Here is a 20,496-nt window from a genome sequence, read left to right as displayed (position 1 = left end):
ATTGAGAGAAAATATAAAAAACATATTCGTACTTTAGCTAAACAAATAATATTAGATTTATTTATGTTCACATGTAAAACATTTTAGTACACCAATTTAACTCTTCAATGACGCATGTTGATTATTTGTAACAATCAAGTTTTTGAAACAAAAAAAAGTCAAAAATTCAGTAATTAGCAGTATATGTTGTTTAAAAATTATACAGACCCGATCATTGTTACTAGCATTGATTTTTTTCAAAATATTAATATTTTATTACATGTTGTACAGGGTGATTGGATAACTGAGGTTCTTATAAAATTATAAAAAATATTATAAATAATATGTCTTTTTTATTTTTTACAGCCAAAATCACCTTGTACTAGAAACTATACCGTATTGTTTTTGTCAAACGCACACGAATAAAAAGTACACGAAACCAACATCAAACATGGAACCTTTTCAGTGTCGTCTTGGTATTTGTTCAAGTTTTTCCAAAAAATTCAACCTACCTACTACCAAAATTATTATCGTTGAAAACAAATTTATTGTAACTGTAAAAAGCGTTTCGGATTGCCACGATATAACGACGATTCAGTCTATACAACATACTTCATAGTGAGCAGTTATATTTTGTGAAAAGTATTAGGGTTTCATATTATAACTCATATCATTTGACCGTAAGAAATATAAGCTAAAAAATGTTTTTTTTCCAAATATTTGTTCTTGCACTATGCGGTATTCGTCATTGCCAAACGATTTTCACATTGGAAATCATTCAATATTTGCAACAAACCGAATCAAAATTTATGGATAAGGTGTTTTCGGGCACTACGTGCTATACTCAAGAGCCCCGACCCCCGCAGATAAGATGTGTTAGTATCCCGAGCGTTTCGGTGTATTATGAAGCATACGACGTGATACCACCTTTTACGGTTACTGAAAATCTGAGCTATAATATTTTTTTCCCTGGAAATTCGCCGGCAACCAATTTACAAGGTATAGACAGTTTTATGGCTGTTATACCGCAAACTTATAGCGGTAGTATCGTAAATCATTCATTGTACAATGTGATGCAGCAGTGTGTAGATAATTCAAGTTACGTCGAGGCATATATTCGGTTTATGAACGTGATCGAAAGTGTAGGCATTTCTATGTTAGGTAGAATATGTCGTATATCAAGTATAATAATAGAAAAGAAACCAAAACAGAAGTTAGTCGATGATCACCTCGATATGATCAAACCTGTAATAGAACTCATTAAAAACAAGTTTAAAGGTTATTCAATATCCACTGAGTCGGTACGTCAAATAGAAGTGGCCATTGAAGTATTAAGGATGAAAACGAGGACATTAGAAGCACAAAATGGAAGGTTAAAAATGGCGACATTAGAAGCACGAAAAGGATTCTTCAATTATGTATGCATGGAGTTTAGTCAACGATATGCCAACATGGTGGACGTAGTGAGTACTGGCATGTATGAGAACATATATAATATATCAAGTATCTACGAAGCCAAAGAAGAATTTTCACATATCATAAGCAGTGCAACCTATTACTTCACAAAAGAAATGGTCGCTCGACCAATCGGCGATGGTAACAATCCCAATGTACTGGATCATCTCCAAAGTGAGGATTTAAATTTGAATTTAAGTTTAAATATTTACGGATAGCATCGTTTTAGGTTAAAATTAACACACACATTTTTTAACTAATTACTTGAAATATGTATAAAATTGAGGCTTGCGTACATGTATATTATTAATGATAAAAGTATTATATTTGATCTAAAAATGTCTTAAAATGTTTGTCGAAAATTCCTTGTGTGTTATCCATTAATAAAAATCTACATAATAAATGTGTATACGCAGTTAAAAAATATAAATATTTTCCTTTCATTATTTGAATAATTATTGTATTATAATTTTATTTTTACCCCATTTCAAGTACATTTCTGGTACGATTTCTGATTCATAGTGTTGTTACACGAACAAATCAGTATTTATAATATTATTAATCTGACCAAATTTAAATGGTTATACATAATATCTACCGTACATGGTATTTTTGTAATATTTTATTTTTATTCTATGTATTAAATTGTTTTTATATCGTAAAAAACAATTAAAAATAATATGGTTGGTTTTGCTATTAACTCTATTTACAATATTACCGGCCAGCCTATTCACATAGGTGTAGGTAATAGTGATTTAATAATATTATTTAGGAACATAATAGATCACACATTAATTTTTCGCTGAAATATGGTTTTCATGTTCATTTTTTGAATAATTCAATTTTTAATAAACTATAAATATTGTTCTTTAAACTTTTGCTTTAGGAAAAAAAGATTCTTGCAAGAAAGCAGCATGGTGCATTGAAGGGTTAAAAATTGGGGTACTAATATTAATTACTTGAGAACATTAATACGTAACACCATTTTTACCGCTAATATGTTTGATTAGAGCATATTTGGGAGGTTGTAGATTATATTCAGGTTTGCACATCGTTTAATATAATTTTATCAGTGTTAATAAAATATTATAGGATTTTTTTTAGTGCATAAAATTAATGTAATTAGTGTAATAATATTCGTGTCATTGGCTAAATCACCGCCATAATTATCATCATCCTTAGATCAGCCATAGTTACTCTAAAATGAATACATTTATTTCGGGTAATAATACATCAAAATTGGGTGGACTAAATTCTAAAGAATTCTATAAAAGAATAATATGTCTTTTTCATTCTTTATAGCCAAAATCACCTTATACTAGAAACTATACTGTATGGTTTTTGTCAAACGCGCACGAATAACAACAGCTATTCAAACATGACATTGAACACATAAAGCCTTAGTTCGTGTTGGCATTGAAATTCGTCGCGATTTTAGCGAAACGCGGGACACAGCGTTTGAAAAATTATATTATATGTATTTTCTTTTTAGCCGACGAAATATGTGTTATTATTATTTTTGCACTATATCTTGCAATTCGGAAAAACATTTAAATATTTTCTAATTATTTGTTTGGCTAGAAATCTTATATCATACAAATATTACTTCTTGTTAATTGACCAAATGATTTTATACCGCATTAGTTATATTGTCGGCGTTACAGTTTGTTTAAAACTGAAAAAAAGAACAATAATATAAATAAACATTGTCAACACACAAAAAAAGCGTTGAATATTTGGCGGTGAGTGTGGATCAAGTCAAAATTAGAATCAACACAATTTGTATAGTAATAATGAATAAGGTAGCTTATATGAAAATAGCGAGAAAAGTATGTAACTAAGACACCTCAATACACTTTGGTAAAAAAGAGTACATAGATAAAGCTTCTATCAATTATGAATTAAGAAAAATTGAAAATTAGACGTTTACAAGATGTATTAAACAGAATTTTTTCAATTTTAAATCGTTTATACCACATAAATGAGATATCCGATAAACCTTTTTATTATCTGCTATTAAAGCTATGAAAAAAACTTATCTCCTCGCTGTTATAGTGTGTAGCATTTTTTGCCGTACGGCAAAATCCTCAAATTTACATAATAATTAATACCCATTTTCCACACCCCTCCTCTCGTCAACAACAATTTTTTTTATATAAAAAGCTTAAACTAAATAGGTACAGTCTAACCAAGTAAGGTATAGAGAGATTGTTCCAAAATCAAGTCCAATATCTACACATACGTAAATCATATTTTTCTTTTACATTTAAATAATAGTTCAAACTTTGTACGCCTTTGCGAATGCTTGGATATTTACGTTACGGTGAAAAATACAAAAAAAAAAATTGTTTTCTTCGTTTTTGGAAGGACGGGGAAGGGCAAAGTACATGAAACGAACACCAAACCATGTACTTTTTCAGTGCCGTCTTGTTATTTGTTCAAGTTCTTTCAAAAAACTCAACCTACCTGCTACAAAATTATTATTGTTATAAACGAATTTATTGTAACTGTAAAAAGCGTTTCGGATTGCCACGATATAACGACGATTCAGTCTATACAACATACTTCATAGTGAGCAGTTATATTTTTGTGAAAAGTATTAGGGTTCTCATATTATAACTCATATCATTTGACCGTAAGAAATATAAGCTAAAAAATGTTTTTTTTCCAAATATTTGTTCTTGCACTATGCGGTATTCGTCATTGCCAAACGATTTTCACATTGGAAATCATTCAATATTTGCAACAAACCGAATCAAAATTTATGAATAAGGTGTTTTCGGGCACTACGTGCTATACTCAAGAGCCCGGACACCCGCGGATAAGATGTGTTAGTATCCCGAGCGTTTTGGTGGATTATGAAGCATACGGAGTGATACCACCTTTTACGGTTACTGAAAATCTGAGCTATAATATTTTTTTCCCTGGAAATTCGCCGGCAACCAATTTACAAGGTATAGACAGTTTTATGGCTGTTATACCGCAAACTTATAACGGTAGTATCGTAAATCATTCATTGTACAATGTGATGCAGCAGTGTGTAGATAATTCAAGTTACGTCGAGGCATATATTCGGTTTATGAACGTGATCGAAAGTGTAGGCATTTCTATGTTAGGTAGAATATGTCGTATATCAAGTATAATAATAGAAAAGAAACCAAAACAGAAGTTAGTCGATGATCACCTCGATAAGATCAAACCTGTAATAGAACTCATTAAAAACAAGTTTAAAGGTTATTCAATATCCACTGAGTCGGTACGTCAAATAGAAGTGGCCATTGAAGTATTAAGGATGACAACGAGGACATTACAAGAACAACATGTAAAAAGAAAATCAGCGACATTAGAAGCACGAAAAGGATTCTTCAATGATGTTTGCATGGAGTTTAATCAACGATATGTCAACATGATGGACTTAGTGAGTACTGGCACATATGCGAACATCAATAAAATATATAGTATCTACCAAGCCAAAGAAGAATTCGATAATATCTTAAACAGTGCAATCTATTACTTCACAAATGAAATGGTCGCTCGACCAATCGGCGATGGTAACAAGCCCAATGTACTGGATCAACTCCAAAGTGAGGATTTAAATTTAAATTTAAGTTTAAATATTTACGGGTAGCATCGGTTTAGGGTAAAATCAATACACACATTGTTTAACAAATGACTTGTTAAAACTACAAAAAAACTACAAAACATGTGTAAAATTGAAGCTTGCATACATATATATTAGTAATGGTAATAGTATTATATTTGACCTCAAAATGTCTAAAATGTTTGCCAAAATATCATAGTGTGTTATGTCTTATCTTATAATAAAAAACTACGTAATAAATTAATTTGCAATTAAAAAATAAAAATATTTTCCTTAAAATACGAGTATTTGTATAATTATTATATTATAATTTTTAGCACAAAATGGTTTTCATGACTTAATGTTTGACTACCGAACTTTGAAAAAATAACTTGATATGTATACAACGTAATAGCTCCATTGTAGCGCTACATACGGTCTAATTTTCATATCTTATTCCCTAATGCTTTGCTTAAAAAAGTAAGTTAAAGGAATAAATTCTATATCATTCTTGACAATGGAAAATGGTTTATGCTTTTTTTTTGTTTTCCCAGTGTTTATTGATAGTACTATGTTTAACGAATATTCCATTTCTGGTTTTATGATTTATAGAGTTGTTACACGAACAAATCGGTATTTATAATATTATTAATCTGACCAACTTTAAATGGTTATGCATAACATCTACCGTACATGGTATTTTTGTAATATTTTGTTTTTAATCTATGTATTAAATTGTTTTTATATCGTAAAAAACAAATTTTAAATAGTATTTAGCAACTTTTGAAACTTAAATAGTATTGCGTAAACTTCAATAACTTTTTTAATTAAAAATAATGTACTCAAAATGGTTTGTAAACAAATTTATAAGATTTTATAAGTTAGGATGGGAGGAGAATTGTGCGCAGATAAAAATAACACTTAACTTCACGTCCTTTCCTCCTGCCATAAACTTGAAACTTCAATAACATTAAAAATAATTATCCAAAACCGGTTAAAGACCAGTCAACATTTTCAGTACATTATTCTCATTGTTTCAAAATCGTCTTGTCATTTGTTTAGAGTTTTTCTAAAAAAAAAAAAACAGAAAATTTATACCTTTTATCTACAAAAAAATTTAGCGTTAAAAAAAACCAATTTTAATGTACCTGTAAAATGCGTTTTGGATCACCCCATAAGTTGTAACTAAAATTTAGTCGACAGAAAAATAAGAAATTATTTTCTTTAGTATTGGAAGGACGGGAAGGGGCAAAGTACATGAAACGAAAAAATAACACCGAAGTCGAGCATTGTATCAAAGCCGTCTTGTTATTCGTTAGAAAATAGAAATTTTCTTACTACCCAAATATAAGCGTTGAAAAGACATTTTCTACTACTGTAAAATATCTCAAAAACTACTGGAATATGGCAGCACTTCGTTGAATATATTTTGATCAGAGTTCATATTAAAGATAGACAGTGTGAAAAAAATAGTTTAGAGGTAAATTGCTTAATAAAATAATTGACCAACCTCGTGACATAAGTTATATATATGTCTCTGCACATTCAAATTGTATATGATGGACATAAGTACTTCAATAATAAGTTAATCTATGAACTGCTAAATAATGATCTTGATTGCTGTGATTAGGTATCAGATGAGAGAGGTTTATGCGCACTAAGTTATAATTTGAGGAACATTGCATTTCTGTATAATGTGCTGACATTTTTTAAAAGCGTTTCTAGTAACCCGTCAAAAACGTGCATAATATTTGTATTACACAAGAAAACATTTTTGAGGTTTTTCTAAAAATAAAGTAACATTTTTATTAATTTTCGCCAATCTTAAACAATTATCTCACTCTCGACTGACTGTGAGAAGCCTCGACTGCCTGATAACATTGATATTTAATTCAAAGTATAATTTTTTTGATGAAATGCTTTTGTTAAACTTTATTAAAAACAATTAGGTTGCATAAATCCACTTACATAAATAAAATGTCCTTGTTTTTCATACGACTTATTTAGTTTTTATTATGAACTAAGTACTTACTACTAACTTGATTGGCCAGTAAAAAACTCGGTTCGCTTCGTGATTGGACGTCTCTTGAACTCACACAATCTTATCAGTCAAAATAAATAAAATTCCATAGTTTTCTTAATGCATTTATACAACGCCGTACTCACACTATCTTACTTATCAAACGCTTGGAAACAGTCCGTCGTAATAATAATTCTAAAGCCTAACAACTGTAACAAGCCCCCGCCGATCCTGCCTAATTTCTCAAAAATTGCAGAAAGTGATTCTAAACCGAGAGAATAATTTAACTTAAAACTATTAATAAGGAAAATATTATTACTTAAAACCCTTAACCATAAAAAAATACACACGTTACGAATTTTTGAAATAGTATATTATAGTTGTCTTTGTAGAAATATAATAAATCCTAGAGAAACAGGTCGCAACCAATTTTTTTCACCAACTCCATAAAGGTTTCGTTTTTTTAAAGTAACAAAAACAAAAGTATAAACATACCATTAATCTGACCGTTAAGCTTACCAGATTATTGATTATTTTTAATGTAGTTCAAACCAAATGCATTCAAAGTATAAACCAGCACAGCAAGAATTTATCAAGGTCAAGTCCAGTATCCGCATATTAGCAAACACTGCCGCAGTGACCGCTAAAGTAGCATAATCTTGATCCTACTTGATCAAATATTTTTTTCTTACATTTAAATAATAATAATAAAAACTTTGAACACCTTTCCAAATGCTTGGGTTAACCTTACGGTGAAAAGTATAAACAACACATTATTAAAATATAGGTCACCTAAGTCAAACAATGCATCTAAATCGTTTTGTTACTCATTCCGAGTTTTACTTAAAAAAATAAATAAATAGAAATATACCTACTAGCATAAATTTTAGCGTTAAAAAGATATTTGATGTAACTGTATAATGTGTTTTGGATTACCACGCTAGTTATAACAATGATTCAGTCGATACAAACATTTGTAGGGCGCAGTTATATATTTGTAAAAAATAGTACGTTTCATAGTAAAATAAATTAATATCGATTGTTTATAATATACCTACCTGTTTTTTTTTTGTTTTGTAAAATAATTAAGTATATGTTAAAAAATGGTTTTGTTCCAAATCTTTGTTATTGCACTATGCTGTCTTCACCGTCGTCAAACGTCGATTACATTGGAATTTTGCAAGAAACCGAGTCCAAATTTATGAATTTTGGTCTTGATGAACGATACGTGCTATACAAACGAGACGATTAGATTTTTTAAATAACTATAGAATATTAGATTTGTTAGTATCCTGAACATTGTGGTAGATTTTCCATAAATATGGTTTTCGTGTTCATTTTTTGAATAACTAAATTAATAATAAACTATTAATATTATTCTTTAAACTTTTGTTTAAAGAATGTAAATAACTATGTATTAAATTGCAACCTTTTGGATATAAAATTGAACTTTGTAAAGGCATTTATGACTAAATTATGTCTTAGTTTTCTATTACAACTGGTAAACTAAATTTGAAAAATATTCAACCTTGAATATTATTATCTCTCACCTCCCAAACATGGTATAATAGGCAAAATGGTATATTTTAATAAACTCTCTGATGTATTTTCTAAATTGTTCAACCCCCTTAGAGTGCAGCTCTAGCAATAAATATATGTAAAACCTAAAAATCCGTTCTCTAATTATAATATACAATTGAAAGAAAATGTAACAAACATATTAGTACTTATTACTTAAGCAGAACAAATGACATTATATTCATTTATGTTCACATGTAAAATATTTCAGTACACCAATTTAACCCTACAATGACGCGTGTTGATTATTTGTAACAATTTTTTTTTTAAATTTATTTATTTGTTATATTTTATCTTACTAGTTGGTACTATCTAGCGAATGAATACAGAATTTTTTAATACAAAAAAAAAGTCTAGATCAGTCAAAAATTTACTAATTAGCAGTATATGTTGTTTAAAAATTATACAGACCCGATCAATGTTACTAGCATTTATTTTTTTCAAAATATTAATATTTTAATACATGTTGTACTGGGTGATTGGTTAACTAAGGCTCTATTAAATTCTACCAAATACTATAAAATTATAAAAAATATTATAAATAATATGTCTTTTTTAGTTTTTACAGCCAAATTCACCTTGTACTAGAAACTGTACCGTATTGTTATTGTCAAACGCACACGAATAAAAAGTACACGAAACGAACATCAAACATGGAACCTTTTCAGTGTCGTCTTGGTATTTGTTCAAGTTTTTTCCAAAAAAATCATCCTACCTACTACAAAACCTTTATCGTTAGAAACAAATTTAATGCAACTGTAAAAAGTGTGTTGGATTGCCGCGATGATTCAGTCTATGCAACATACTTCGTAGTGAGCAGTTATTATTTTGTGAAAAGTATTGGGGTTCATATTATAACTCATATCATTTGATCGTAAGATATATAAGCTGAAAAATGTTTTTGTTCCAAATATGTGTTATTGCACTGTGCGGTATTCGTCATTGCCAAACGATCATCACATTGGAAATCATTCAAAATTTGCAACAGACCGAGTCAAAATTTATGAATAAGGAGTTTTCGGGCTATACGTGCTATACTCAAGAGCCCCGACCCCCGCAGATAAGATGTGTTAGTATCCCGAGCGTTTCGGTTGATTATGAAGCATACGGAGTGATACCACCTTTTACGGTTACTGAAAATCTGAGCTATAATATTTTTTTCCCTGGAAATTCGCCGGCAACCAATTTACAAGGTATAGACAGTTTTATGGCTGTTATACCGCAAACTTATAGGGGTAGTATCGTAAATCATTCATTGTACAATGTGATGCAGCAGTGTGTAGATAATTCAAGTTACGCCGAGGCATATATTCGGTTTATGAACGTGATCGAAAGCGTAGGCATTTCTATGTTAGGTAGAATATGTCTTATATCATGTATAATAATAGAGAAGAAGGCAAAACAGAAGTTAGTCGATGATCACCTCGATATGATCAAACCTGTAATAGAACTCATTAAGAACAAGTTTAAAAGTTATTCAATATCCACTGAGTCGGTGCGTCAAATAGAAGTGGCCATTGAAGTATTAAGGATGACAACAAGGACATTACAAGAACAACATGTAAAAAGAAAATCAGCGACATTAGAAGCACGAAAAGGATTCTTCAATACTGTATGCATTGAGTTTAGTCAACGATATGCCAACATGGTGGACTTAGTGAGTACTGGCATACATGCGAACATCTATAATATATCAAATATCTACGAAGCCAAAGAAGAATTTTCACATATCATAAGCAGTGCAACCTATTACTTCACAAAAGAAATGGTCGCTCGACCAATCGGCGATGGTAACAATCCCAATGTACTGGATCATCTCCAAAGTGAGGATTTAAATTTGAATTTAAGTTTAAATATTTACGGATAGCATCGTTTTAGGTTAAAATCAACACACACATTTTTTAACTAATTACTTGAAATATGTATAAAATTGAAGCTTGCGTACATGTATATTATTAATGATAAAAGTATTATATTTGATCTAAAAATGTCTTAAAATGTTTGTCGAAAATTCCTTGTGTGTTATCCATTTATAAAAATCTACATAATAAATGTGTATACGCAATTAAGAAATATAAATATTTTCCTTACTATATTTGTATAATTATTGTATTATAATTTGATTTTTACCCCATTTCAAGTACATTTCAGGTACGATTTCTGATTCATAGTGTTGTTACACGAACAAATCAGTATTTATAATATTATTAATCTGACCAAATTTAAATAGTTATACATAATATCTACCGTACATGGTATTTTTTTGAAATATGGTTTTCATGTTCATTTTTTGAATAATTAAATTTTTAATAAATTATAAATATTGTTCTTTAATCTTTTGCTTTAGGAAAAAAAGATTCTTGCAAGAAAGCAACATGGCGCATTGAAGGGTTAAAAATTGGTGTACTAATATTAATTACTTGAGAACATTAATATATAGAACACCATTTTTACTGCTAATATGTTTGAGTGGAGCATATTTGGGGGGTTGTAGATTATATTCAGGTTTGCACATCTTTTAAATTAATTTTATCAGTGTTAATAAAATATTATAGGATTTTTTTTAGTGCATAAAACTAATGTTATTAGTGTAATAATATTCGTGTCATTGGCTAAAGCACCGCCATAATTATCATCATCCTTAGATCAGCCATAGTTATATGCTAGTCAATAGTGGATATAAAAGCATTACAGTTACATTTTTTTTTTTCAAAGTATTAATATTTTAATACATGTTGTACAGGGTGATTGGTTAACTAAGGCTCTCTCAAATTCTTCTGAGATGTTTGACCTTTTTTTCACAATTTTTAGTTAATTCAAAATTAATACATTGATTTTCGGTAATAATACATCAAAATTGGGTGGACTAAATTCTAAAGAATTCTATAAAACAATACTTTGTCTTTTTCATTCTTTACAGCCAAAATCACCTTGTACTAGGAACTATACTGTATGGTTTTTGTCAAACGCGCACGAATAACAACAGCTATTCAAACATGACATTGAACACATAAAGCCTTAGTTTGTGTTGGCATTGAAATTCGTCGCGATTTTAGCGAAACGCGGGACACAGCGTTTGAAAAATTGTATTATATGTATTTTCTTTTTAGCAGACGAAAAAAGGTTACGGTGAAAAATACAAAAAAGAAATTGTTTTCTATATTTTTGGAAGGACGGGAAGGGCAAAGTACATGAAACGAACAACAAACAATGTACTTTTTCAGTGCCGTCTTGTAATTTGTTCAAGTTCTTTCAAAAAATTCTACCTACCTGCTACAAAATTATTATCGTTATAAACGAATTTATTGTAACTGTGAAAAGAGTTTTGAGATTGCCACGATATAACGACGATTCAGTCTATACAACATACTTCGTAGTGAACTGTTATTATTTTGTGAAAAGTATTAGGGTTCATATTATAAATCATATTATTTGATCGTAAGAAATATAAGCTAAAAAATGTTTTTGTTCCAAATATGTGTTATTGCACTATGCGGTATTCGCCATTGCCAAACGATGATCACATTGGAAATCATTCGAAATTTGCAACAAACTGAGTCGAAATTTATGAGTTTGGTGTTTTTAGGCAATACGTGCTATACTCTAGAGCCCGGACACCCGCGGATAAGATGTGTTAGTATCCCGAGCGTTTTGGTGGATTATGAAGCATACGAAGTGATACCACCTTTTACGGTTACTGAAAATCTGAGCTATAATATTCTATTCACTGGAAATTCACTGGCAACCGTTTTACAAGGTACAGACAGTTATATGGCTTTTGTACGGCAATCTTATAGCGGTCATGCCATAACTTATTCATTGTACTATGTGATGGAGCACTGTGTAAAAAATGTAAGTTACGTCGAGGCATTTATTCGGTTTATGAACGTGGTCGAAAGTGAAGGCATTTCTATTTTAGGTAGAATATGTCGTATATCAAGTATAATAATGGAGAAGAAGACAAAACAGAAGGCAGTCGATGATCACTTCGATAGGGTCAAACCTGTAATAGAACTCATTAAGAACAAGTTTAAAGGTTATTTAATATCCACTGAGTCGGTTCGTCAAATAGAAGTGGCCATTGAAGTATTAAGGATGACAACGAGGACATTAACAACACTAAATGGAAGAATAAAATCGGTGACAATAGAAGCACGAAAAAGATTCTTCAACGATGTATGCTTGGAGTTTAATCAACGATATGTCAACATGATGGACTTAGTGAGTACTGGCACATATGCGAACGTCTATAATTTATCAAGTATCTACAAAGCCAAAGAAGAACTCGAAAATGTCTTAGACTGTGCTATAGAGTACTTCTCAAATAAAATGGACGATGGATTAAGCGGCGATGGTGACGAACTCAATGTACAGGAACAACTCCAAAGTGAATATGTACAATTTTATAATTACGGGTAGCATCGGCTTAGGTTAAAATCAACACACATTTTTTAACAAATGACTGAAAAAGGTATAAAATTGAAGCTTATATAGAAATATATTAGTAATAGTAATAGTATTCGGTTTGACGTCAAAATGTCTTAAAATATTTGCCAAAAATCCTTGTGTTATCTTTTAATAAAAATCTGAGTAAATTATGTATATGCAATTAAAAAAAAATATATATTTATTTTCCATATAATATTTGTATAATTATTATATTGTAATTTTTCGCCCAAAATGGTATTTATCAGTTTACAAAAAAGCAATTTTCTTTTTTTTTTTGGTTCTCCTTCATGTTGTTTGACTACGGTCTAATTTTTGGGTGTCTATTTTTAAAATATTGTTTTTACCTCATTTATAGTACATTTCTGGTAAGACTTCTGATTTGCTAAGAGTTGCTACACAATGAAATCGGTATTTATAATATTATGAATCTGGCCAACTTCAATACATAATAACTACCGTATCTGTTATTTTTGTGATATATTATTTTTATTCTACTTATTGAAATGGTTTTTATTGTTGGACATTGAGGTGTGTATGTACGTGGATCAAGACAAAATAAGAATTAAACACAAGTTGTATAGTAATAATGAATTAGTTCACTAATACTAAATACAAATAAAGCAATAATAAAGACTTGTAATGGACAGTTGAACAGTTGTAATACACGAATGTTACGTGAATAAATGAGTGAATATCATAGCCCCCCCTCTGCCTTTTGTATAAGACCAAAAGAATATTCTAGAAAAAATACTGTATACAAGAAAATTAAGAAAACAAGTTTATCTAAACAATATTAATGAGCACTTACATTCTAAGAAGAATATAATATAAATTATTTATTGATTATTTCAATATTTATACTGTAAAAAACTAATTTAAAAATACTACTACCATACTTAATCAATTATAATTGTTACATTTAAATAATAATAATAATAATAACTTTATATGCTTTTCCAAATGCTTGGGTATTAACCTTAAGGAGAAAAGTACTAACAACACATTATTAAAATGTAGGTCACGTAAGTCAAACAATGCATCTTAATCGTTTTGTTGTTATTCATTCCGATTTTTTCTTAAAAAAATAAATAAATAGAAATATACCTACTAGCAAAAATATCAGCGTTAAAAACATATTTGATGTTACTGTAAAATGTGAAACAAATTGTCAAAAATCTGCTATATAACTACAAAATATCTTAAAACTGGGATTTCAATATTTTAAAAAGGAAACGGACACCGAATCAAGCGGTGACAATTTCTGTAAACGCACTGCTTCAATTCCAAAATGAGGTAATAAATAGACTATTATAGTTCTTACAGATGGCATTAGCTTAGGTCAAAATCAACACAAACATTTTCCAACTAATGACTATGTAAAAATTGGGGCTTGCATAAAAGTAGTAATATGATATTACAATAATATATTATTTTACCTCAAAATGTCTTTAAATCTTATCATTATTATATTAAAATAATTTTTCGCTCAAATATGGTGTTCGTGTTCATTTTTTGAATAACTAAATTAATAATAAACTATTAATATTATTCTTTAAACTTTTGTTTAAAGAATGAAAATAACTATGTATTAAATTGCAACCTTTTGGATAAAAAATTTAACTTTGTAAAGGCATTTATGACTAAATTATGTCTTAGTTTTCTATTACAACTGGTAAACTAAATTTGAAAAAAATTCAACCTTGAATATTATTATCTCTCACCTCCCAAACATGGTATAATAGGCAAAATGGTATATTTTAACAAACTCTCTGATGTATTTTCTAAATTGTTCAACCCCCTTAGAGTGCAGCTCTAGCAATAAATATATGTAAAACCTAAAAATCCGTTCTCTAATTATAATATACAATTGAAAGAAAATGTAACAAACATATTAGTACTTATTGCTTAAGCAGAACAAATGACATTATATTTATTTATGTTCACATGTAAAACATTTTAGTACACCAATTAACCCTTCATTGCGCCATGTTGATTATTTGTAACAATTTTTTTTTTAAATTTATTTATTTGTTATATTTTATCTTACTAGTTGGTACTATCTAGCGAATAAATACAGAAGTCTTTGACACAAAAATAAAGTCTAGATCAGCTAAAATTTTCGTAATTAGCCGTATAATATGTTGTTAAAAAATTATAAAGACCCGATCATTATTTTTATAACGGTATCGCTCATTTTTAAATTGGTATCATAACAATTAATCATAACATTTATCATATAATTAATGTTTTGGGTGTAATAATATTCGTGTCTTTGGCTAACGCACCGCCATAATTATCATCATTCTCAGATCAGCTATAGTTATAAACTAGTCATCAGTGGATATAAAAGCGATACTGTTACTAGCATTTTATTTTTTCAAAGTATTAATATTTCAATACATAATGTACAGGGTTAATGGTTAACTAAGGTTCTCTCAAATTCTTCTGAGATGTTAGACCTTTTTTTTCACAATTTTTAGTTAATTTAAAATTAAAACATTTATTTTTGATATAATAATACATCAAAATTTGGTGGACTAAAAAATATAAAATTTTAAAAAAGAATAATATGTCTTTTTCATTCTTTACAGCCAAAACCACCTTATACTAGAAACTATACTGTATTGTTTTTTTCAAAAGCGCAAGAACAACAACACCTTTTCAAACATGGCATTGAACAAATAAAGCCTTAGCTTGTGTTGAAATTCAAATTCGTTGCGATTTTAGAGAAAGGCGCGACAGAACGTTTCAAAATTATATATGTACTATCTTTTTGGCCGCCGAAATATATTTAATTATTGGTTTTGCACAATATCTTGCAACTCGGAAAAACATTTTAATATTTCTAATAATTTTTTGGCTAGAAATCTTATATCCTACAAATATGACTTCTTGTTAATTGACCAAATGATTTAATACCACACCAGTTTTATTATCGGCATTGCAGTTTGTTTATAACTGAAAAAAAGAAAACTAATATAAATAAACATTGTCAACACACAAAAAAAACATCGTTGAATTTCAACGATTTGTGTGGATCAAGACAAAATAAGAACTAACACAATTTGTATAGTAATAATGAATAAGTATTATTTCATTAAGACTAATACAATAAAGAAATAATTATTAAAGACTTTTAAAAATATAAAGTACTCAGATAGAGTAATTAATTGGACGTGTTATATATCATTAGTCTACATGAAAATAGCGAGGTAAAAGTATGTAACTAAGACACACCCAATACCCTTTGATACAAAAGGATACATAGAGTCAGCTTTCTATCAATTATAGATAAAATTGTAGATGTATCAAACAGAATTTTTTCAGAATCAAATTGTTTCCATACTAATTAATATCCATTTTCCACATTCTCCTCCCATCAACATTATCTTATTATAGTTTTTTTTTTATACAAAATGCCTAAACTAAATAGGTCTAACCAAGTAAGGTATAAACCCGTATAGCGAGACTGTACAAAATCATGTCCAATATCTACACACGCGTAAACCATTTTTTTCTTTTTTATTTAAATAATAGTTCAAACTTTATACGCCTTTGCGAACGCTTGGATATTAACGTTACGGTGAAAAATACAAAAAAGAAATTGTTTGCTTTATTTTTGAAAGGACGGGAAGGGCAAAGTACACGAAACGAACATCAAATATCGTACCCTCGCCATTGTCGTCTTGTTATTTGTTCAAGTTTTTTCCAAAAAAATCATCCTACCTACTACAAAACCTTTATCGTTAGAAACAAATTTTAATGCAACTGTAAAAAGTGTGTTGGATTGCCGCGATGATTCAGTCTATGCAACATACTTCGTAGTGAGTAGTTATTATTTTGTGAAAAGTATATTAGGGTTCGTATTACAACTCATATCATTTGATCGTAAGAAATATAAGCTGAAAAATGTTTTTGTTCCAAATATGTGTTATTGCACTGTGCGGTATTCGTCATTGCCAAACGTTGATCACATTGGAATTCATTCGAAATTTGCAACGAACCGAGTCGCAATTTATGAGTTTGGTGTTTTCAGACACTACGTGCTATACTCACCCACCCGAAAGCCCGTGGAAAAGATGTGTTAGTGTGCCGAGCGTTTTGGTGGATTACAAAGCATACGATGTGACACCACCTTTTACGGTTACCGATGAACTGGTTTTTAATATTTTATTCGCTGGAAATTCGCTGGCAACCGTTTCACAAGATACAGAAAGTTTTATGGCTTTTATACGGCAAACTTATAGCGGTCATGCCGTAAATCATTCATTGTACGATGTGACGGAGCACTGTGTTACAAAAGCAAGTTACGTCGAGGCATTCATTCGGTTTATGAACGTGGTCGAAAGTGAAGGCATTTCTGTTTTAGGTAGAATATGTCGTATATCAAGTTTAATAATAGAGAAGGGAAATCAGAAGGCAGTCGATGGTCACCTCGTTAGGATCGATCCCATAATAGAACTCATTAAGAAAAAGTTTAAAGGTTATTTAATATCCACTGAGTCGGTGCGTCAAATAGAAGTGGCCATCGAAGTATTAAGAACGAAAACGAAAACAATAGAAGAACGAAAAGGAAGGATAAACTCGGCGACATTAGAAGCACGAAAAGGATTCTTCAACGATGTATGCTTGGATTTTAATCAACGATATGTCAACATGATGGACTTAGTGAGTACTGGCACATATGCGAACATCAATAAAATATCAAGTATCTACCAAGCCAAAACAGAATTCGAAAATATCTTAGGACGTGCCTTCCTGTACTTTACAAATGTAACGGTCGCTTGGTCCAGCGATGGCAATTGTCACGAACTCATTGTTCTGGATCAACTCCAAAGTGAGAAAAATGTAATCGGTAGCATCGGTTTAGGTTAAAATCAATACACACATTGTATAACAAATGACTTGTTAAAACTACAAAATAACTACGAAACATGTATAAAATTCTACCTTGCATACATATATATATTAGTAAATGTAATAGTATTATACTTGACCTCAAAATATCTTAAAATGTTTGCCAAAAATTCCTATCGTGTTGTATCTTAGCTTATAATAAAAAACTACGTAATAAATTAATTTGCCATTAAAAAATAAAAATATTTTCCGTATAATATTTGTATAATTATTATATTATAATTTTTCGCACAAAATGGTTTTCATCAGTTAACAAGGTGCAATTAACCTTTCTTTTTTTTTTTGGTTCTCCTTAATGACTTAATGTTTGACTACCAAACTTTGAAAAAAAACTTGATATGTATACAACGTAGTAGCTCCATTGTAGCGCTACATACGGTCTAATTTTCATATCTTATTCCCTAAAGCTTTGCTTAAAGAAATAAATTCTGTAACATTCTTGATGATGGAAAATGGTTTATGCTTTTTTTTTGGTTTTCCAATGTTTACCAATACTACTATGTTTAACGAATATTCCATAAAAATTTGGAACTAATTGGAAGTATTCAAAAAAAAGTGTTATAGTATCGTAATTTTAAGTTGAAAAATATGTACATTTTTTGGGTGTTTTAAATTTTATTTTTACCCCATTAAAAGTACATTTTTCGTACGATTTCTGATTTATAGAGTTGTTACACAAACAAATCGGTATTTATAATATTGTTAATCTGATCAACTTTAAAAGGTTATACATAATAACTACCGTACATGGTATTTTTGTAATATTTTATTTTTATTCTATTTATTAAATTGTTTTCATATTGTAAAAAACAAATTTTAAATAATATTTAACAACTTTTGAAACTTAAATAAGGTATTGCGTAAATTTCAATAACTTTTTTAATTAAAAATAATGTACTCAAAATGTTGAACGGCTTATAAACAAATTTATAAGATTTTATAAGTTAGGATGGGAGGGGAAGTGCGCACAGATAAAAATAATACTTTACTCCACGACCTTTCCTTCCGCCATACATTTGTAGCTTCAATAACATTAAAAATAATTATCCAAAATCGGTTAAAGACCAGTCAACATTTTCAGTACATTATTCTCATTGTTTCAAAATCGTCTTGTCATTTGTTCAGAGTTTTTCTAAAAAAAAAAAACAGAAAATTTGTACCTTTTATCTACTAAAAAATTTAGCGTTAAAAAAACCAATTTTAATGTACCTGTAAAATGCGTTTTGGATCACCCCGTAAGTTGTAACCAAAATTTAGTCGACAGAAAAATAAGAAATTATTTTCTTTAGTATTGGAAGGACAGGAAGGGGCAAAGTACATGAAACGAAAAAATGACACCAAAGTCGAGCATTGTATCAAAGCCGTTTTGTTATTTGTTCAAGTTTTTTTGAAAAAAAAAAAATAGAATTATTCGTACTACCCAAGTATAAGCGTTAAAAAGACATTTTATATTACTGAAAAATATGTATTGGATTGTCACATAAGTTATAACGTTAAGAAAATTTCTTTGAGGGGACCATTCCGCCCATTTTTAAGGAGTAAATTTTGGGAATTTTTTTTTGCAATATCTCAATTTAAAAGCTAAACTGTGATGTGTTATTATTAATTAAGTAGTTAGGACTCTTTGTTATTTTACATTATATACTCATATTATATCTAGATACAATATTTAACAACATTATATTAGCCATATGACTAGATTTTTTAAAACTCATTAACATTCTTACATATACTTAACTCATTTGAAAGGTTAACCAGGAGGGACGGCTAAAATAATTTATATTGACTAGTTGCATAAAATGTCCTAATATAACCCTTACCCTAGGTACCCTTAGTGAAATCAGTAAATACATTCATAACTAAAGAATTATTATTAAATACACTATTACGTACATTAAAAAGTCTATACGACACCGTTTAGCGAAACACTCAGCGCTGCAGTCGACAATAGCGCAATATAACCGTTCTATAAGAAAGCATTGGATATAGTTCAATTATTTGTACTATTTAAAAAATGGATTATTGTAGATTTTGTCTTATTCTAACCAACATGTTTGCTGTGCAAATAATGGACAAAGCCATTCGTTTAAAAACTGTAGTGGTATTTAGAAGCAAATTTCATACACAAGACCCTAACTATACCTATTGTTTATTAGAGCGAGCTATTTTCAATCCAATGCCCGGTGTTATTTTTCTATTCAGTGTATTACTCGATTATACATTTAATTGCCCATCCATTAGTACCGTTTAGTTATTATAAAAAAATATAGAAAATACAAATTTTATAGATCGTTTTCTATAAGTGTTCTCTAAATAACTTTATAAATAATAAATAACACTGATCGATAACAAGTCTTAGGTAAATATAATAATGTTATTGTTTTTGAAAGAAATTTTATTTTTATCCATATCGCTGCAATTATTGGTCTCAGAGGAACCTACTATTTACCACATCCGGTCATTATTAATTTAACTATTTTATTATTTTAAATAGATCAAAAATAGAATAAATGGATCA

This window comes from Adelges cooleyi, unplaced genomic scaffold (assembly GCF_023614345.1).
Source record: "Adelges cooleyi isolate 19-005CV unplaced genomic scaffold, UGA_ACOO_1.1 ACOO_flye_CR_arks_rails_tigmint_CR_PRNA_247, whole genome shotgun sequence".
NCBI classification, from domain to species: Eukaryota; Metazoa; Arthropoda; class Insecta; order Hemiptera; family Adelgidae; genus Adelges; species Adelges cooleyi.
This window is presented reverse-complemented; position numbering follows the sequence as displayed.